Consider the following 22475-nt stretch of genomic DNA (forward strand, 5'->3'; position numbering starts at 1 on the left):
TACGACGGACACCTGTAATGCAATGAAACGGGATGATCTCTACTCGTACGTAGTACTTTTTTCGTGCAGCGCTCGCTAAAAAAGCAGGATTTTTCACCACCCGAGAGCCGCAAACACTAAGAAGTTTAGGAGCACCTGCGTATATCGCGGCGCTGGAATACAACGAATTGACCACATTGCCAACGCGGTGAATTCCCGTGTCCAGCTCAGCAGCGGCGCCATGATGCCGGACCACAGCGAGGACGCTTGCTATCCCGCGTGCCCTCGCTGAGTCCCAGTTTCCCAGGCAACTTAACCGTGTTATTTAGTGCTTTCGAGCAACCTCCCGCATGCAGTCAACTCAGGTCCGCGTTTTCCAGTGATTTCCGTTCTCTCCAGCGTATCCATTGCTCCCCTAATGGTGGGAAACGCGTGGGTTTTCCGACAGAGATGGGTTGGTGTAAATGGCAAGCTCTTTATCAGACACAGAATCTGAATTTTCTTGTCCGTTTTTTGAAACAGTGCAGAAATGACCGACGTTGTGGGCGCAATCTCAAGCCCTCTGGCTAGCAAGAATATATTCTTTGGTCACCTGGGTGGCTGTCACAAAAGCACCATCGTGGTCCTACTGTAAACGTCTGGCCAACCGTATATAATACGGCGTGCTGTCATTTCGGGTAGCATAATAGCCTAAAATAAATAACTGCCAGACAAACCTAAAAGAAACAGTCGACGCCTAATTCTAAAGAACTTACGTTCTTATATGCCACCGCAGCTAGTCCAGCCAGCCCTTGGCTGACACATATAGATACCCGAAACAGACCTCAGGAGGCAAAACCACTTGACGTAGGAATAGTGCTGACTCAAACCCACCCAGTACGGATACCATGGCTGCAATGCCAACTCGAGCGAGGGCCTGAACCCCTCTAGTGATTTATGTTGCTCTGACGGACATCCTTGATAGGTATTAAGGTTGGTCAATATATTGGTATTCCGGGATGAGTGGGTCCACTTCATCGGGCCTTCTTAACGTATATAGTCTTCGAGATGCCCGTACCGCTTAAGCAAGCGTTTCTCAATGTATGCGCTGCTACATATCGCCACAACGCTGTGGTACCAATGAAGTGTTTCCTAATTGCTCCGGTGTACACCTTATTCTTCCAAATTTCCTGAGAACAGTCTAAATCTACGGCTGTATTTCTACTTGTTCCTAAAAGTGTTACAAGCGTTTACACCAAGCTTGTTCGGTCAGTCGTTCGCTACTGCACACCACTAACAATAAAAATAGAGTGTGTGCTTCTTCAGTGGTGTGTAATTCTGGCAGTTGGACTCAGATTAGTAATATAGACGCGATCACTGCGCTCCTCTGAGAACATAACCCACAAATACTGTTCTTCTTCCCGTCTAGGTGGATAAACCCTGGGGGCATGGTGTTGCTCATTGTTAGGAGGGGTGAGTGTGGGGCGGACAACAGAACGCGCTGAGATGTCGCCTGTACAACCGAGGGTGGTTTTGCACATTAAACAGACGATAACAAAAAAAAACAGAGCAAGTGCGCATCACCCTGCAATCGTGGTGATGTGGATGCTCACCGTGGCTTTACAGTAGATGGTTCGCCCGTATTGTAGGCGTACCTCGGACTGAATAGTGAGAGTTTGGTTACTATTTCAGTCGGTATCGCTCCTTGAAAATTTGGCCTTGTTCTACAATGCTGAACGGAAAAATTGAAATAATTCCGCATGCGACCCGTAAACTAAAGTGCTTAATAAACAGCGAGAGCTCCTCGCATGGGCTACTCTTATGTCTTGAACACCTTGCCCCCTTTTTACAGCAGTGAGATGGCACTTGGCCGTTTAGGGAATACAGGTCCAGGCAGTGGCTCGAGGTACGGTGTCTTCTATGCGATTAGATAACGGGTGTAACATCTTGTTATCTCGAAATGGTGAAACGAACCGTTATCCAGTAGCACATAACCAGAAAAAAGGGTTATGCGCTGTTGATAGCAAGTGGAAGTTGTGTACGCGATCATTTGACCTATGCGCTTGGACGATATTTCCGATGTTATTTAAGTATACCTTTACGTAGACAAAATCCTGAGAGATAAAACAAAATCACACCTTATTATTTGCGTTCAAATTTGTCAGCGCAGGCGCCTTAGAGCCTACAGAGAGGCATTAAATTGAAATATACAATTCAGAAAATCTGATTGCTGTTTCTGAAACTAGGGGATGTCACCCAAGCGTATAACGGCGAGTTTAGATCTGTTAAAAACATTTTTAAAACACTTGCTCACTCAAACATTCTTACAAGTGATAACAATGCAAACAGTCCCGATTATAATTAGTGCAGGATGTTTTCTGGTACTTACTCGAAACAAGAATTATAAGCAATGCCAGAGTTCCACCTTGCATACTTTGAAAGTTTCTTGAAAACCACCTAGTGAAGGGAGGGCGGATTTTGTACATTTGAATCACCATTCGACAAAAGAATTTTGATATAGTCAAGTTTGAATGGTGTACAGGGAATGTCGGAAAACGGGTTTTGAGATGCCAGAAAACATTAGCTACTATTAGTTTTCAAACGGGAAATATTTGCTGGTTCAGAACAGAAGGGACGAAAGGGGCGCTATGCAAAAATATTAGCATTAGATAGTTTTACACTGTAAAACCACCAGAAAGATTCTTGTTTAAGCATGATTTCGAAGCCCTTTTAAGTGCTTTGAATGCGAGTGATCCAACTATGAATTTGTTGTAGAGTTAAAACGCATAGCAGTTTCCAGAAAACGTAAAACTTCTATCCGCATTTCACAATATTTTATCTAGGCTCGGCTTCTGTTAATATTGTAATGTGTTTGGAGTCCGCATTTCTCTTATACTTCGCTGGTTCATATTGGAAGTACGAATTAATCAGATTTGTGTTTGTTCAACGTAGATAACATTTTCAGAAATCGTCTTCTGCAATTTGGACATCTTAGTGCGTCATCGATTCATAAAGGCGAATAGCAATGTTTTACTATTGCGTTGCGCAGCAGTATTGTATCTGTAACCTTATTACAACTTTGATATCAGCTAGATGTGCATGCATGAGTGGCGAAAAGTATTCTATATCATCCATGCAATTTCCAAATGCGTAGCGCTGACGACGTCTTCTTCTTTCCTGGTATGAATGACGCACGGCGGTATGGCCGAGTGGCTGCGACGTTGAGCTGTTGAGCCCAAAGAAGCTGGTTTATTCCCAGTCTTGGTAGCCGCTAATCAGATTGAAACGAAACACAAAAGCCCTCGCGTGTCGAGGTTTGTGGGTGCAGTAAATATCCTAAGGTGGTCAAAATTATTGAGGATACCTCCACTACAACTGCGCCACATAGCCCATTTCAGTTCAGCTTCAGCGCATTAACCACCACAAATTTGAGGTTTGTATGACATGTACCCCTAACCACGTCCTATAGTTTTGGTCTTCGAAGGTCCGCTCACTTAATGCCAGTATTGATCTTGGATATTCTATCTAGGAACCTTTGTGCCATCAAATTCGGAGCACTGGCGCAAGCAAAAGCTTCTGCGTGGCCTGCGAGATGGTCGAGTAGCAATACGCCAAGACAAAATACAGGATCGTTAAAGTAGGCAAGGAACCTACACCGTGGGCGCTGGATGCGTCATGTTTTGTGATTTAAAGCTGCACTTGGGTTTTACCTATTTATAAAACCAAAAACACAAAGCATCGTATTCGTTTTCTCTTATGGGTGAACCGCTGTAGTCTGCCTAATTGTTGCTAGCATTCTATTCCAGATTACTGAGATTTCATCTTACCCCGTTCCGCCACTAGAATTGAAAATTTGAAAAGTCGGGGTACACAAAAGATCTGAAACTTTTTCCTTAAGACCCATAAGTGACTCTTCATTAAAATGTTTCCTAGTCATTGTTGCTTGCTTGGTAGCTTTATCGTAACGTTACACGAGAAAGTTTTTCTAGGGAAAGGCTTTATCAACACAGGTATCGACCTTTCCCTAAGCCACACTGGTCGATTACACCTGAACGCACGCAAAGTTTAATACTAATTTAGACTATGTGGGCAATAACAAAAATTGCAGATGAAATCTACTTTTGAGACTTAAGATATACAACGCGACACCTTACTTCGACGCCCAATGATCGTTTCGAAAAGCAGTTGATCCATTTACTACATACACTTGACAAGTACTGAAAGTTAGCGAAGAGAGAATGACTAGAAGCAAGTGTTTTTAATCATCGTGATGCAGGAAACACAGATTTCCTCTGCGCGTCTGTGACTTAAGATGTGAGCGTCAAAGGTTGCGGCTGCGGAGTGTTTCAAAGTGTTTAAAGGGGCACTGAAGTGATATGTAAACATTGCGGGATTACTAGCGCAAATTGTAGTCCGGAGTCCCGGGCACTGAAGTGATATGTAAACATTGCGGGATTACTAGCGCAAATTGTAGTCCGGAGTCCCCAGGCCATGTTTCGACCACTCTAGGCGCGTTTACGCGATTTTATTTAGTAGAAAAACTAATTCGAAAACGCTGTCCTCCTCTCTTTACGCTCGCCCATTTTCTGTGGGGTTTTCGTGTGACGTCAGGAGGGGATGAGCTGGCAATTGGCTGCGCCACGGCTGCGCTACTGCACGGCTCCCCGGCCGACAGTGTCAGTCGGCCCAGCGCTCCGTCCGCCGGCCGCCGGCGGGTCGTCGCAATCAAGGAGGTTAAAAAAAAATTGCTTGGTCGCAATTCGTTCGCTTAGTTGAAACGAAGCCAGGACACGTTTGTGAATGGAAGAATGTGCCTTTCTTTACTTGGTTTGTTTGTACACTGTATCTAGCTCCAAGTCAAGGTCGCTTCACACAAGCGCTGCACATGCGACGCTTCGCTGACTGGTACGCCAGTAGGAAAATATAAGGCCTCTTGAAGGCGGGAGAAGAGTCAGCGAAGTCAATATAGGTACTAAGCAAATAAAATTTTTACCGTACAGCGTAAAACTAGGGCGCGGGAAGCACTTTTTTGCGCTGGGCGAACAAGCACAGCGGTCAGCAGCACGACTACGCATCTGCGAACGCTTTTCCGTCTACGAAATGCAATTGCTAGACGTGAGCTACTGTGGAAACTCGGGCGACGCTTACTGCACGATCGCAGTACAACAAATAGTCACCTAAGCGGCTTGAAATGCCAAAACTAAATAAAAGTGTAAACCGGTTGTACAATATATACCCTATATTAGCAAGGCATTCGCGTCCCGCTCCGTAGCCTAGCGGTCTGGGGCGCTATGATTTCACCCCAAATGTTTTGCGACTCACGAGTTCGAATCCCCGCGGGTACGTGCTTTTTTTTTGTAAGTTAACTTTTTTGTTTTCCGCCGATGTTTTCTATATTGAGTTCACCTTTTTTTGGGCCGCAACGTTCATGGCTACACGAACTAGTTCACAAAACGCGCGCAGGCTGGCACTGGCGCGCTAGCGAGTTCTCGTTGGCGTGCTGTTGCCATAAGCACCGACTGCTTGCACGGCCGTGGACACAGGCCAGAATGAACAGACCTTTGGCCTGGTGCGAACACGCTTTTTACGATACAGGCATGAGGGAGGCAAGCTCCAAATATGGGGGAAAAGCGCATGCCATTTGGGCGTCTGCGGGTACGCGGAGGGCGTTCATGCACTGCGTAGGTCTCGGCTAGTGAATGCTACGACTACAAGCCGTCCTGGGAGGCTTATCTTGTGCATTTTACAGCCGACAACATGGATGGCAGAAGCGCGGTACGACGATTACTGAGATATTGAGAATGCCCATCCAACAACGCCATTGGTTGTTTTACAGAACCGAAACCGAAACCGAAACTTGTTTGATTGCTAACCTTGGGCATCGTCCAATCACGGCGCCCCTCCTCCCAACGTCACAGCCTTAGTCGGTGCGGCCGCCGCAAACCGCGCATGGTAGTTTTTCTTCTTTCGCGCTTTGTAAAATAATTACCGATTTGTCAACCGGATAAACGATGAAAAGTGTGCTAATTTGAGCCAGTCTACGCAGTGCAAGCAAAAACGGGAGCTTGACAAATTCACTTCAGTGTCCCTTTAAGATGCGAAGCATCTCTTCCTCGGGGGGTTGTCCCGCGTCCGTGCCCCATCCGCAGCGCATGTGATGATGATTGTAGCGGGATGCCCCTAGGGGTTAGCCAACCAAAGAATCCATCACGAGATAGCTTCGCGTTCAACCACCGTCGTCATCTTTCCGTAGGGGAACCGTTCAAGAAGAAGGAGAAGAAGAAGACAAAGCTGCGAAGAGGAGGGCGTGTACGTTGCTCTCAGCCGGTGCAACAACGTCAACAGCCTTTACCTCACCAACGCTGACGGAGACTATCGATTCTACCACACAGCCGACAACATAAAAAAAAACACGATGGACTAGTTTCGGCGCCTCGACAACCACCGCCTACTCATCATAACACAACAGTACTTGCGTGCCTTTGCAACCGGTGTTTGACCCGGACGCGGAATTCCCTCTGGCGCTATTAAACACCAGATCACTCAACATAACGGCAACACAATGGAACCACACCGAACCCCCAGGATGCCTCGCATCCTCATCAGGGTTCCCCAAGGGAAGATGGTCAAATTTTGTTCTTTTTTTGCCAAACTAGGGAGATATAAAGAGGGAGAGAGAGGATTTTTGTGGGAGAGGAAGTAGTTGGGGCTTAGGAAAGGGAGTAAATAGATAGTAGGGAGCTCAAGGGTGGAACCTGAAGTATAGAGCCAGAAATTCAACAGCTCCTTCCCTTGCCCTGTTAATGAGCTCACGCTGATTTTGAAGCAGCGAGATAGTCAGGCCTGCCTTCCATGTCTTGATAGAAGTCGAATATGTAACGTTTGAGTTTTTCTCCCTTGAGAATACAATCGGATATGGCTAGGCTGCGTGGTAGACGGTGGATGCTTCCCCCAATAAACCACAGTTCAATGTTAATGTCTGATTACTGAATGAACACATTTACGCACATTGATTAGTCGATATTTGTCTTGCTTTATCTTCCACGAAGTTGCGAATCCGCTTTTTTGGAGCGTTGAAGGATGCTGTTCCTAGGCAGAGAGATGAGGAGGTGTTCTTGACGTTTTTTTGGGACGGAAGTGCGGTAGCCGCGGTCGCCTGGAGCCTGGAATGCGAGTTGACGTGCCTCTTGGTTGGTGCTTCGTTCTCTTTTTAGCCCTTCTCTACGGTTGTAAAAGTGAAGTTGACTACTTTCTTAATTGTGGGCGTGAGTATCTTGCCGATCGTTAGATATTTTGTTTATAAAAAGGAAGGCTCTAAATTCCCCATCTTCATTCGTGTACGTAGGAGGGTCATGCAGTCACAAAGATTGCAAGAGTAACCAAATACGACAATCGCTGTCCAGAATTTTCGTGTGTCCCGGTGTCGGTGTATACTGTGTATTCGTGATTTTGGAACGTTGCTCCAATGAACCTGATCCTGCCATTTTGCCGGTCTTTGCGTCGGTTGGGATTCATGGTTTTTATATTGATGATATTTGGTACGAAGTCCCTAGATAGGCCACATGTCCATCATTGTGTCAAGTCGAAATATTTTGCACGGTAGAGGGCGCCATTCTTCGATACGGTGGCACGTGAAGATTGTTTTCCCGGCCGCTCCCTTGGTTTCTGTGATTACTTCAACGGTGTTGTAAAGAAAAAATTTGAGGACCTTTTTTTAACCTTCATCAACAGCCCATTTACATCTACTGCAGGGCGAAGGCCTCTCCCATTGACCTTCATCCACTTCTGTCTTCCGCTACACATGTAAATTACTTGCTTCCTAATTTTCTTTTTTTTTCGCCCATCTACCAAACTGATGGCTTTCCTCGTCTTCTCGGCCCGTCTCTGGGTGTATATTTTGTTACTCTTGTAGTTTACCAGTTGACAGCTTGTCTCACGGTAAAAACTGCGAGGTTGAGGGCTATCTTATAATGCTCTCCTGATGATGGGTAATGTTTGGTTTTATTCTGTGCAGGTAATTTGTTTATGTGCAGGCTCTGCGATATCCGTGTTATCACCAGTGGCTGCATGAGTCATATAACTTCTTGTCTCATTCCTGGTCTTCTATTGGTTACGCGTTTAATAACTTTTGCGACTGGTGAAGAACTGCTTCATATCAGCGATTGTAAGATGGGATATGCCACTTGACTCAAGAGCCATGCCGAGCATTCTTACGTAGGCATCCTTTGTGACGGGATCCGCACCTATTTTAAACAATTCTGAAGGAAATGTTTGTACGTCTACCCGCCAAGAGTTCTGTAGAGAATTTCGGCGCTAACACAAATTCCCGGGAACAAATAAAATAAATTACTGGCACCCCCGCGAATCGAACCTGGGCCAAAAATGGAAATGTAGCTAGAGCCCGTCGTCTTACCTGTTGGGCTACGAGCGTACTTGGAGACAGGGAGACAGACGCTGCACACACCGAGCGCAGCTGCGGGTTTTCCCCCTGCGTTCTTACGGAATGCTTCATGTTAGCGTCACGCAATCTCTGGCGCCGCTGTACGTTACGGAAACGGCACGCGTAGCGGCCGTGTTCGCGCCAGTGGTACGTGCATTTCTTCTCCAAAAGGTTTGGCTCATGCGTAGCACCGATACCAAACAACCGACTACCATCCGTGGAACATGCATTGACTTAACGTTCAGGAAGAATACATAACGACGGTGCCTGCGCCCACGAGTGCCCATGTCTGCGTGATAATACTTCTTGAAGTGTTATCTGTTCTTGCGTAATCTGGTGTCCCGCGCGTTCATAGTAAACGACTTTTTAGCACGAAAGTGTATTATGCCAAGATACACCAACATCTTACTGAGCTCTTATCCATGAATAAAATGACAACCCCAAAAAAAGTTCCATTGAAGCCGTTACGCCCGCGTTCAAGCACACAAAATCTCTAGCCGAAACTGGAGGTACGATGCGCTCTGACAACTGAGCTCTCAACTCACGCGAAAATAGTTCTACGAACGTGCCTTATAGCCTCCGCTATGACTTTTATTCAGATGGCCAGCTCTCTAGGAAAGGCGACGCAAAGTATTTCATCATGACAATAATGAACGGCGAAGGCTGGCGCCTCGATGCCAGCGCCTACGTGTACGGGGGAGGCGCGGGAATAGAGGCACCCTAGCAGCGTAAGCTGCGGTGCTTTTGCTCCACCCCCCACTGCTTCCTGTGTGATGACCCGTGTAAAAAATTGGTCGCGTATCTGCTCCTTTCTTTGCAAATGTCGTCAAAAGACGACACTCTTAGTAGACATCAGCCAAGGAAATGCCCCACTTTGCTTTCCCTCTCACCTCTCATGCTGTTCCTGATCTGTCGCGCTCATCCCAAGGTAAACACACTAAAGGTTTGCTCAAGGCGATTTAAATTTACCGCGTTCCACTGCTACAGGCCGGGTTCCTCGATACTAGCGCTGCAGTACGACGGAGACGCGCGTGCATCGAGGCGGTCGACTTCAAGTTTTATAGAACCGTGTTGCCGCTCTCCACGTGCGTTCCAAGCACAACATAAAACCGAGCTAGTGGAACCTTTCGTTGCTGTTGCCGCGTGATTTCTCATATGCCGCCAGGAGGTGGCGCGGGCAACAGCAGGTGGCAGTTTTCTGCAGTAGATGTAGATTATCATTTTCTATCAAAAAAGCATGCAACCAGGAATTTTTTTAAATAGACACTGTAAATATTCCTTGTGTATTAATTTTTGGTCCTATACTTGCGTAAATTCTTGTTCATGTTCAGCAAAGTTGACAAGTATCAACATATAAACCGGGCTTAGACGCTCACATTTGGCTGTGAGTATATTAGACTATTGCACAGTATGCATTTTACTTTGGCCGGGTGGCTGAATCGAGTCACAGACAGACAGACAGACAGACAGACAGACTGAGAGACAGACCAAAATTTCTGGGTTTAAGAAGCCCAAGAAAGGCTATCGTCGTTTAAAAATTGGCCGCGTATCTGCTCCTTTTGTTGCAAATGTCGCCAAAAGACGATAGTATGTATCGACATTTCCAAAGAAAATGCCTCCCTTCGCTTACCCGCTCACCTCTCATGTTGTTCCTCTTGCTTCGCGCTCCTCTCAAGGTAAAGACGTCAAAGGTTTACTTAGATAATTTTAAATTAACCGCGTTCCACTGCTCCATGCCGGGTGTCTTGATGCCAACGCTGCCGTGCGGCGGAGACGCGCGTGAATCGAGGCGCCCTACTTCAAGGTTTATAGAACCGCGTTGCCTTACTCCATGTGCGTTCCAAGCACAACGTGAAACCTACCTAGTGAAATATTTCGTAACTGTTGCCGGTTGATTTCTTAAAATGACACCAGAAGCTATGGTGGCATGGGCGACAGCAGGCGACAGCAGGCGACGGCGGAGGGAATTTTTTTCGGCAGTTGATGAAGAATTTAATTTCGCTAAAATCGAGCATGTATGATTTCTGATGACGGAACACTGCAAATATCACTTCTGTATTAGTGTGTTGTCTTATATTTGCGTAATATCTTGTTCTCCTTCAACAATGTTGACAAGTATGAGCATTACACCGGACGTAGACGGGTAGATTTAGCTGTGACTATATAAGACTATTGCGCAGGCCTTGCTTGACTTTGGCCGGATGGCTGAATTGAGTCACAGACAGACAGACAGACAGACAGACAGACACACAGACACACAGAGAGACCAAATTTTGTGGGTTTAAGTATCCCAAGAAATACTATCGTCTTTAAAAACCGTTGCATTAAGTGCCGCTGTAAGGCAACGACACTGACTCGGCGCATGTAGGGCTCGTGACTGCTTTGGTACGACGAGAGACGCGCCAGCGTGAAGCGGAACGCGTTCAAGAATTTGCGATCCAAGGCACGTTTATACAGGTGGTGGTGCTCGCATCTTCCGTTTAACAGGCTGACCTCCTCACAACGCAACAACGGCGTACACGCCATGGAGCAGGAAGGCTGTGGTCGCACCTTCGCCGAAACGACCCACCGGCATGATGTCGATCCCCAAGATCTCCCGTAAGTCATTCTGCTTTCGCTGCAGTGGACCGTGCGTTCACCAAACGATTCGCTGGCAACCCCTTCGGTTTTTTCGCATGGTTAACGAGTGCCTGTGGTTATAGTCTGATTTACACAATGCTCCGGAGCGTGCAATAAAGTGTCTAACTTTGATGCGTCTAACGGTGTCCTACCAGCGAAATATAGATAGCGTTGTAGAAGTTCATATCGATGCACAGTAACCGTTGAAGTTCTCCTCTAACTGCGCACTTCTCATTCTTGTTTTACCGACTCCTATAAAAGAGGGATCAACCATATTTTGTCTTTAACTGATCTCTTAGCACGTGTGGGCCTCTGCACAGAGAGCGCCTTCGGCACACGTGCACACGCACGCGCCGACCACGCTGTTAAAATATGAAGTATTACCCCATCCGTTGATTTCCGCGAGTTGATTTCCGCGAGTGCGCAAGGGGTTGTGATAGGCATCGATGGCTCTTGCCAGTATACACCGAACCACATGGTACGGGTGGGCAACAGGCAACGACCCGTCGGCACTGAACCAAACAAACGTTGTGGTTTCCCTGGGGCCCGCTCAGCCTACCGGTCTCCGCCATTGGGAAGAAAGCGCCATTAGAGAAGCGTAGGGGGAGCCTACTAAAATATACGCACCACAAGTGGGTCCTTTTAACGTCAATTTGTTTCCTTGGCCGAATGCTATCGAATCAGACTAATCGAACAATTACGGTTGCCAGCGTCCAATCATGCATTGTTGTGCAGATGCAGAGCGTTTTGCGTCTTCTGAATTTTTTTCTCTGTTTCGGTTTGTGTTTCGGGATGTTTTTGGTGGTGTTCTTTTAGGGCGGTGTAGAGGTGAAACCTGTTTTATTTTGTTCACTGTTATATTGTTTATGTTCATTTTCGGTTTCTAGGCTCTTCAATGTCTCTCCACCAGTTATTACTATTACCGCAAATGACACGGCTGCATGCTTTCTTTTTACGTATAACGCAATTTGTGCACAAATGGGGTCAATACACGCAAAGTGCTTTTTTGTTATTTTGCGGCCGAAAACATGATTTCTCCTATGAAGAGCAAAGCCTGTCTTTGAAAGCAGCGGGTAGGCCAGACTGCGCCAAGGCCATGCTTCCAGAGCCGCTTTAGATTCGGAGAGTGCCAACAAAGGAAAGAAAAATGTGATGGAAAAAGACTTTCTGTTAATCTACTGTTGCTCTTTTTTGTTGAGCTTTCTCGTTGCGCTCGTCGTCACTTCACCAGCCCCATGAACAGCAGCCGAAGCAGCTCGTTCGGCACGTTTACATCGCCAGGTGTCCCTTGGTGGCCCCCGCCAGTAAGTTCGCCTCTCACGGAAGCTTCATTGCACGTGCAGCAGCCGCTTACCCTCCTCCGCCACTGGTGTTTCTCTTTTCCAGCCAGGCGTTCCATAGCGCTTAGTCAGAACAAGCTGGAAATGTTGACCTTCGCCTATGATTCCCTTTTGAGGATCCCGCTGCAATTTTGTCGTAAAAGCCGTTTTTCTAGGCCTCGAAACTCCCGTCTTAGTGTTTACGGTTAGAAAATTCCTTCCCCCCAACTAAGACTACCCTTGTGCTTTCAAGGCTGTCATGATGCGTACTATCAGAGTCCTTAAATACAGTTGTAGTCATGAAAATCCGCCGTCACGCCGTGAAAGAGCTTTGTGCAATGCCAAAGGAGGTGATGATGCGGCGCTGTCTTTGATCATAATGGCAGCCGGGAAAGTGGTCGGAAGGAAGTAGGCCGCGAAGAAGACACTCTCTGCTATATTAGATGCGACGCTGAGAGGAGCATCTCTTGCCGGCGGCCCTGTCCTGCCTGCGTCCGTCGTCCGCGTCCGCACAGCTGCGTCTCTCCTCCGCTCCCTCCTCTCTTCTCTCCGATAGCGAATACTCTCTCCCAACATCTGCGGCCGCGCTGCGCGAGGCAGCGCACTCTGCGCATGTGCAGTATTCTCTCTCACTGCTGTCTCCTCTCCTTCGGGCGCGCTGCTCATAGAAGCGAAGTGCCGCGCTCCGGCCGGTCTCTCAGTCGACGGTCGTTCGCGCTTGCGCTTGCACTTGCGCTTGCTCTCTTGCCATACCCGACGATTTCTCGATGCGAAGCCAATGGAACACCCTTCAGCGTCGCATCGCAACAGGGTTCCCGCGAGGGGAGGTGGGCGTAATTTTTAGCCAAGCTCTTTACTTACTCTTTATTTATCGTGTACCGATGAATTGGAACGATTATGTTATAAGTTCTGGAAGTGTCCTGTGAATGGTCATGCGGTTAACTTGCTGTGTTCTTTGCTGCCGCTAGAGTTGCAGAAGAAACGACGAGAAAGCGTCGCAATTTCACTTTCTTTCTGACCCCGAGCTTGTCTACTGAGGTTGTGAATGTCCTTTTAGAGCAAGCAGAACCTTTGGTGTCTGCGGCCCGAGTGGCGCCGATGGTGCCTTGAGACGCCGGCAGAATGCATCTCTAGTTATCGAGGATAATTGCAGCCTTAGAGCATGCAAAGTGCGGGTGCGTTCTGGGGTTGAGCTCTCTGCGAGTTCAATCATGGGGCCAGATATGAATAGGGAAAGGTCCACCACCGTATGTGGAGAAGTTGCAAAGTCAAGGTACGCATTGAGGTTCAGATTCATGAGTCTGGAGTGTCCCAATGACGGCAGAGATATGTCAGACGAGGGAGTGACTGCTCCTTTGTAATGCACTTGCCGTGTTGACAAAGACAGTAATTTCGTCGGCGTTGGGCATAAGTTAGGCGCGCGTCGTATAAAGAATAACATTAAAGGACTCTGCCAACATTTTAAAGAGCCCGCCGGAGGGTCAATGGACAGCTCTCAGAGTTGCTTTTGATTGGTGTTTATTACTCGTGGGTTTATGTTATGATGAATACCTTTCAATCTACGAGCGAGAGTGAGAGAGTGGATCGCGTGATTTGTTGCGTACATACCTTTGGTTGTTGTTGATGTGCCAAATAAGGGGCTCATCGTGTGTTAGCGGCAATAATAAATAAAAATGTTTAAAATGCCCCTGTCTTATATACGAAACTCCCATGCATCCACCTTGTTTTTGACAACATCAACGACTACTGGCACTAGCGAGAGTAACCATTATTTCACGGCAGTCAAAAATTTCAAACAACACAAGCACTGACAACTCACCACAGCTCTTGTTTACGACGAGGGAAAGCATTCACAAGCTCAGTCCGGGGAAGACGCAAAGAAATACTTTGCCAGCCGTGCAGCTTTTACTTCTGCACAGTGGAAACGTCTCCCCTGTTTTTCTCACGGGGCTCTGTCGCAACAGGCGGGCGAAAGTAATTACATATGTCACTTACTATATCCCCCTCACGCCAAGTAAAAAAAATGTTTCGAACCCTAGGACCTATGAATACCAGCAGGGAACACGTTCACCAAGCCACTTAAGCTTTCACGTGCGTGAATTTTCTTTAGAGCCGAACAGCCCCATTTTCAGATATTCCCTAGTCGTGCTCTCAGCGGGCTTTCAAATAAATTTTGAAGCTTCCAAACTATAGCTGGGCAAGGCTAAGAGAAGCGCAGGTGTCAAGCACCTTGGAAGAATGTAAACCATCACGGAACCCAACTAACGCCAAATCCCCTATGCATCACCTCTGATGAGAAATTTCTCAGAATCGAATCCAGACATCTGTCGATCGTTTTGAGCGCGCGTTCCGCCAAGTAAGATCCCGTATCGGACCTTCCTTCCAGCTTTGTTTTGTAGCAACCTTGAGGGCATAATTACCAAGACCGTGTTTCTATAAAAAAAAAAGTGCCGCCGAAATTAGGTGCACAGCAACCCCCCACACTGGGGACGTCGGGGCCGCTTGTGGCCCTCCGATCTGCGGTTGCACCCTTGGCGGTAGCCTTTGTCCCCAAACGACACTTGAGCAGCAGTTTTATGATCAGAAAAGTATTGACGAACTCTCGTAATATTGTGAGGGGCACCGTTTATATACACCACCACCAGTCGACACAGCAACCACGGTAATTTACCAGTCTAATTCAACCTAACTCACAATAGGCCACCCTAATTCACGCTAATTCACTGTAGTTTCTCTAAATTTACCAAATGCCATTAAAATCCCACACTTATGTAACTAAATATAAATTGATCCCATTCTATCTTAATGTATCGTAATTCACAATATCTCCAACCATCACTTACCTCAGCAATTTTATTCCACCTAAATTTATCCTAATTTATCTACCCGAATCCATCCTACCCAACCCAAATTCACCGTACCGATCACTACTATCAATCACCAACTAATAAATATTCCATCCTAATTCATTTTGATGCGCTTAATCCATGTGAGAATGTCTCGTTTTTGGTGAATACTTCTGAAAAGTATGAAATATAGTACCAAAAAAAACGTACTGTGGACATGTTTAGCCAATGTAAACTCCTCCAGAATTGTATACTTGTTGCTCAAGGTCCCAAAGTGAGTGTCTCTGCATGGACCCTCGACGAGTTCGAACAGAGGTAACTACAAAAAAGAAACATTGGCAACAACGGGGCAACAACACAAAACTCCCCGCTAAATAAAACGGTAGAATTCAATTTACGCACACAATGAAAACAGATAGAAGTTGACCAAACGTTTAGCATTTAAAAAGTGCTGTAGGTGTGGACCTTTCAGTGTCTCATAACTGTAGTAAATGCATATGAATTAGTCTTGAAATGTGGAACCTAAAGCTGGTAGCTTGCGCGTCGTCATGTTTCAAAGCTGCTGTTGATGTAGACGATTAAGTTACCATTGCCGCAAACACCACAGCGGCAAAATTTTTAAAACAAGGGACCCGTAGAGGACAGCGCCTTTATTTTATTTGCATAATAGGGCTCCTGCGCTGGAATTTGTCAACGTGCGACGCCCCCTCGTGCCCGACGCGTGTGGGTAGTACAGAAGCAGACGACCCGCACCGCCCTCTATGTCTTTTCAATTAAAATGCAGAGCGAAACTTCGTTGAACTTACTTGAATCGCGTTTTGGTGTGCTTAAATGATAGCATACTGAATAAAATAGCCCTTTCAGTAGTGACAGATGGTAAACAAAATATTATCCTCTAAATCAAGCCGATATATCGGGTTTCTCTTGAGCAAGCTACCGCGATTTGTGCAACGTGCGTTATAATATTGTAGCGGAAGGCGCTCAGCACCCCAGCGCAAGCGGCTCCTGCGAGACGGGGCTTTTCGTTTCTCTCCGGTCTGCCGCCGGCCTGACGACAGTGCGCCTTTGTGGAAGACGCATATTGGCGACTGCGCCGCCTACTCACTTCGGGGGTCATTCCCCCGCTCTCTTCAACGGTCGCCGCCAGGGGAGACATAACTTGTTGTCCGGCCTGCTCCTGGCAGTAGTCCTGGCGCCGTTGCCGTCTGCTCGCTTGGGGGGGAGTGGAGGGGGGGGGGGGGGGGCATTTTCTTCTCTTTTTTGAAGGACGCGGGGGTTCCCCTTCTTTCGCTCCTCGGGGGACGCTCTCAGCATACGCATCTTTTGAAAATAAACAGTCTTGTCTTGAAACTGCAAACTAGCTCCACGTCTGCTTTCTCGCCTCCTTGAGCAGCCGACATTCTAAGCTGCTACAATATCACCCGGTATGGTGGTCTAACTTCCTGGCGATAATTATCGTTCTTTCGTGTTGCGCACGGCCAACAAAGAAACAATTCGAAAGTAGCATAGAACACACAACGTTGCTCTCCTATAGCCTGAGGCAACGGTAAAAGGTTGCTTCAGCGGGACCATAGAAGCGGACTAGAGCAGCGCAGCCGGCTCAGCGCACATCACCGTCCCGGCATGCCTTGAAAACGAATGGAAATGTTTCTTTATATTGTCCCAAACTAAATGACTTTTCATGCTACATTTTACGCCGCACGTTTTACGAAGGGCACTCTACATGTATGCTAGCGGGTAGAAGACGTGGCAATAAACAAAATTAAAGGACCCGAAACAAGCACCAAACCGCGCGTCCGCTGGTTGCTTGGATGTGTACTTCTGGATTTCCATTACATAACACAGCCGTATACCCGGTGTGCGTCATAAAGTTTTGCATACGATCGTCATCAACTGAATTCATTACCTCCAAGTGCAAGGGTTGGCAACCTAGTTCCCAGGGGGCAGTTTTATGCGGCCCCAGCTCGTCGGAAGACCCCCTATACTCCTCCCCTTGTCACTTGCTATCTGAAGGCCCACACGCCAGTTTTTAACTCAAATGGGGTTAGACGGGAGACAAGGACAGGGAATTGATCGCTTACGGTTGCCATTGTCCCCCACCTTCGCACTTACCCCCGTTGTGGTCAAATATTGTTGTCAATTCGATCATTCTTTCATTTTTGCCTGCAAAGCCCCTCACCGCCCCCTCCCACCCGATTCGCCGTCCAGCCCTCCGCCCCGTCGGCTTCATGCAATTCGGTTCTCCACCTCAAAACGTTGACGACCTCTGATTTAGTCCAGCAATTGCGAATTTGAATGGATGAAGCAAGAGTGTAATTGAAATGAGAAAACAAGAAAACTGAACGGCTACTGTGTTCACCCGACTGCTTCATTTTGCGGCCTAGCAGCTCTTTCGTAATCACAAAACAGATTTCACAATGCTGATGCTCGCTAACTCAGGCACGAAACTTTATAAAAAGTGAGCACTGCACCATTTATTCGTAACGGCGACGCAGACCAGTAGTTTTTAACGAAACTGCAAGCACTAAAGCCCAGGTGCCCAAACGCGCGGCGCGCCGCATGCAGCAGACGAACCTGCGGTCCGCTGGACTCGCTAACTTGTATACGTACGATCGTTTACAATTACGTTACCTTTTTTTTGATCGTCTGATATTGGAAAGTCTTTGTCACCAAGTGTAATAGCTTAAAGAAGAAGCGCTAACTTCAAATTCCACTTCATGCGACTATCGCTCGGTGAACCTCCGAGTGGCAGAGCGCTGTCACAGTCGCATCAGTTTTCGCGACGCTGTAGACATATTTAGCGCTGCAAAGCTTTTTTACGTTGCCCTGAGGTGATCACCAAAAATGATCGGACGCGCAAGGGAGGGTCTAGAGACCATGTCACAAAATAATCGGGGCTATTGAGGTCGTTTTGCTTCTGTAAACACGGGATCCTTAAGTACCCCCCAGAAGCTTTGTACTACCCGGAAGTCGGTTTGGTCTCTTGTCATGCAGAGCCGCCTGAGCAGGCAGGAGCGCTATACTCACGTGGTGACGACAGTAGCACGAAATCGTAGGCAAGAGAACCAATACGTCGTAATTATGTAGAGTACGAAATATCGTCACAGAACCTTTGCGCTTAGGCAGCGTCAGCGAAATGTAGTAAAATCCAACACCCGAGCTCTGAAAAATTTCTCAGCGCCTCAGACGCCAGGAAGCTGTTTGGCCCTTGTTTCGTATGTTGTAGGCGGCCTTCGACGTCGGCGATGGGGTGTCTTTTTCTACATGAGAAGCATACTGTCCCTTTAGGTGCTTTTGGTGGGTAGTTTCGAATGTGGTCGTCTGTTTAGTTTACTAGAAGTATGTGTATGACACACGAACGTGATGTAGGGAGGTGTTTCAGCAGAATATTGCCGCGAACCATGGATCAAATTTGTTTATTTATGTTTTGGCTTTTACCGCCCGGCTATGCGGGTCTGTGTTATCTGTGTCCCGAGTGAAGCGCATGTTCCATTCTTTCTTTCTTATGGTGCACGGATTATCTCATTTGATAGGGAGAATATTTTGCACTAACGCCACTTGCCTAGAATTGCCTTCTTTTATCTGCAGTTTTCTCGATGCGATTGACCGGTTCGAGAAACACCCGCGCGAAAATATCAATGCCTGCAGAGCAGACGCCGCGGCATTCTCTTCACCGACACTCGCCTGCGCACGTCACTTTCTTGACTGCTGCTTCGCCGTATTTGTATTTTTGGAGTTTTTAGGGGAGCACAAGTTCGCGCCAATAAACGTTTTTGCTTTCACGACAACTGCGTCGTCTTTGGCTTCGTGACAATATAACCAACGTCTCTGATCATCGACCCTATCTCAACGACGGCGTTGGGATGAGGCGTACGGTTCATTTTCTTGCTCAGTAGTGGTACTCTGCTCTGCTTCAGTGGTCCGTGTAGCTGTAGCCAAGATACATTGCGCGACGTCAACAGTACAATCCCTTCGCACCCTTAAAGGGCGCCTGTATGCAGAATAAAAAGGCGAACACAAATTTTTCTAACTTCTCGGGTACTTCCTTGAAGGGCCTTTGTTTAGGCGTGGTGCATTATGTGGTAAGTTCTTACAAAGATTCCCAACTGATTTTACTGCGTAGAGAAGGGGCATAGAAGGTCTAAGTAAGTTTTTGAAAGTGCCCCGGCGGGGCGGCGATAAGGCGGTGAACTCCAGTGGTTGTATCGGTTGCGGTTTCTGCTGTTTCTGGTCGTCCCCACCCGGGCCACAATGGGCCGCTTAAGATATCAGGAGAGCCATTTGTATTTGGCCTTAATTTCTCATTGAGCATGTGATGTACCGAGGTGGAAGGAAGACTAGTCGGCGTAGCATATTTACTGGCAACAGCAGTAGGAATTACTGAAAGCGACTGGCCTCGTTTTGTCATTCATCTTGATGATGACCCAGTTGTTGTGGCAGAATAGAGCAATGTTGTGCTTGAAAATGTTTCTTATGCCCTCGTCTATTCCTCTGGGTCGTCACAATGTCACAAAATCAAGGTTCTGCACGCTATTACGCCGTTGTTTACGTATTCCCCAAGACTTAGGAAAGCGCGTTCCCTTCATGAGGGTGAGTTGGTGGTTGGGTCCGCGCGTGCGAGCGAGGTCAGCTCTAGGCCTTTACGTTTCCTGCTACAGTTATAAAAAAACATGAGCCTTTATTTCTTGCCGTAAAGGTTGCAGCGTTCTATTAAGAAAGAAGAGCCCTTCAGATTTGCTAACTCTAACGCCGCACGATGATTCGTTGCAACCATCGTTGACAAGTGGGCGAAATTGTCAAAAGGCCTATGAAATACCAACATACGTTTTTTTAAGATGATGGATATGTATTTCGTGCTGTAACTGAGTCGAACTTACGTCTCTCAGTATTCTCCAGAAATTGCGCTATTTTGGAGAAAGACCGCCAGAAAGACCAGGTCAATGTTGCTGTCTGTGCTTCAGGGCTCGGTATATTCGTTGACATTTACGAGCTGTGGACAGAACCGTATACAGCATGAAGAAGGCATAAGACTATTGAAAACGTGCTCCAAGAGGGAAGAGGATAAAACTATTTGGCTGCCAACTGGAGTTCCTAAACGCTGGCCAGAAGCCCTTGGGCTGTGGCAGCATTTTTGACAAGTCTGACGGCCCCGAGAACTTCCTCCGGGCAAAACGAGAAGCTAATTTTAAGGGAATGATCGTCATTATTATCAACATAATCATTATCAGCCTACTCATGTAAACTGCAAGCCGATGTCCTCTCCCAATGATCTCCAACCACTCGTCCTGTGCCGCTTAAGTCTGCAGTTTGCCCCCGAATTTCTCCTTTTCGTCCCTACATTGGGTTACTGGCATTGTCCTTCATTTAGACCACCTCTTTATATTCACTCTGTTGGCCCAATGGTCTGCGGGTTGTCGGTTCGTCTCACTACATGGCCAGCCCAAGTCCATTTTTTTTCTTTATTTCAACAATATTACCTTCATTTCTAGTTTGTTCCCTGATCCAGGTAGCTCGTTTCCCCTTCCTAAGTGTTCGTTCCATTATTCGTTCCATGGCTCATAGAGCTGACCTAACTTTGCCTTCTAGTTGTTTAGTGAAGTGCGAAGTTTCAGCTCCGTGTGTCAACGCCGACAGTATGTCCTCGTTCGGGATTGTTATTTTTAGTGACAGAGCTTACTTTCGATTATTTGGTAGTGGTTGCCCGGTGCTCCCCAGTCCATACCTATTCTGCGCCGCATTTGTCTCTCGCGGTTGCGGTCAGCACTAACCATCTGCCTGAAATAGTTATATTATTTATTCTAGCGTTTCGTTTCCTAAGCTGAAGAGGACCTCTTTGGTATCCTATTCGTGATTCCTTTGGATTTATTTATATTTATTTCTAGTTCCACGGCCGTGCGCTTTTATTGTAGTTCTTGAAGGATTCTTTGCATATGTGCTGCAGTCTCACTCAGCAAGACTATGTCGTCAGAAAATCTCAAATGGCTCAAGTATTCCTGTTTATCAGTAATTCTATGTTTTGCCGAATTTACCGGACACCTATGGGACCACACTAGAAAGGTTCAACCATGCTAGGAAACTTTTAGTGAAACAAAAACAGCTGGTTAGACAGTGCTCTCACCAGAGAAATATCTGGCCACACTGCTGTAGTGGTTGGCAGCCACCTCTCATATTTATCAAACTCAAGGCGGCTTGAGGTGTTTCGCTCTTCGGGTAACCTTTCTGACGAACCGATGGTACTACGCCAAAGTCCACAGGGTGGTCACCTGCCTTTGTTTTTCCTGACATACAAAAAATTCTGTAGAGCTCGCCTGTTCTACCTTAGATCTTATTTGGCTTGATTGTGCCAAATTGAAGGATCACGTTCGCGCCGTTTTCATATCGAGTGGATGAAAACTCTTGGACATGAGGTCCAGACCAACGTACAGGCCTAACACAAAGGTAATCCTCTGAACACTGCCCAACGTTAAGCTTAACCAAGTTCTCCTGGACCTAGAATTCAACCAATGAATTGTTGACATCGTGCGCTACAATGACACTCACCACGATCACCAGGAAAATTTGGCCAAACTGGATTGCACGCAGGCTTTAGAGGCGTCTGGTTAATTACTGAAAGCACCAAATACTACCAAGAAAATAATTTGATGTGATGTTCTTTAGTACACGTATCATCCTTCTATCTGCGGCCAGCACAGAACATTATAGCTAACCTGACATCCTAACAGTAGTGCACTCTCATGTCCAAGTAAGAGTTCCCGCCTAAGAGTGTCCAGTACAATGCGAAGCGAGCATACAAACGGTGGACGCGGCAAGAGCACCGGCTCAAAATGGCGTAGACGACCAGTGTCCCGATTCACCGAAGACCCCTCTCCTAATTTTTAGGCAGATGGCAACGCCCACTGGAACAGAAAAAAGCACCCAAATAGGCTGTACCTCTCCCCTAGCAGCAGCCTCCTAAACGTCATACTCTAAGCAAAAAAGTGTTACCCTGGAGGTATATTTGCTACAAAGGTAAATGACTGGGACCGAGTAGACAAAGTGCCGTGAGCCTCCTATTCCGCGCTTTCGTTAGAGTTCAAAAGATCGCCGACAAAAAACCTGATTACAGACTTCCCACCAAGACTTATTCCACCTACCTTCAAAGCAACATATTCCTCAAAAGAATCTACCTTAGACGTACTTGTCTATTTTGGTTTCCCCCCGAAAGAAGAATCCAGGTAACAACCTATTCTAACTCACGCTTCGCTTTTCCTCTTGTAAATTCTCCAGGACCACTGCGACAACCGAGTCGTCATT

At 46.9% G+C, this 22475-nt stretch overlaps 1 long non-coding RNA gene across 3 annotated transcripts in view; it reads right to left on the reverse strand.

The window, feature by feature from the left end:
- The window catches only part of LOC144173424 (uncharacterized), a 62428-nt gene that overhangs the window by 35549 nt on the left and 4404 nt on the right, over positions 1–22475 (reverse strand). The window contains exons 2-3 of one of the 3 annotated variants that reach the window (XR_013323265.1): positions 15393–15501; positions 2348–2415 (exon numbers count right to left, since the gene is read on the reverse strand). This is a non-coding gene — a long non-coding RNA (uncharacterized LOC144173424). Of the gene's footprint in view, positions 1–2347; positions 2416–14155; positions 14281–15392; positions 15502–22475 lie in introns of those variants that run through there. The other 2 variants (XR_013323266.1, XR_013323264.1) reach the window with 2 other exon arrangements.

The sequence above is a fragment of the Haemaphysalis longicornis genome, unplaced genomic scaffold, assembly GCF_048455015.1.
Source record: "Haemaphysalis longicornis isolate Haplotype H1 unplaced genomic scaffold, Haemaphysalis longicornis Haplotype H1 scaffold_3, whole genome shotgun sequence".
Lineage (NCBI taxonomy): Eukaryota > Metazoa > Arthropoda > Arachnida > Ixodida > Ixodidae > Haemaphysalis > Haemaphysalis longicornis.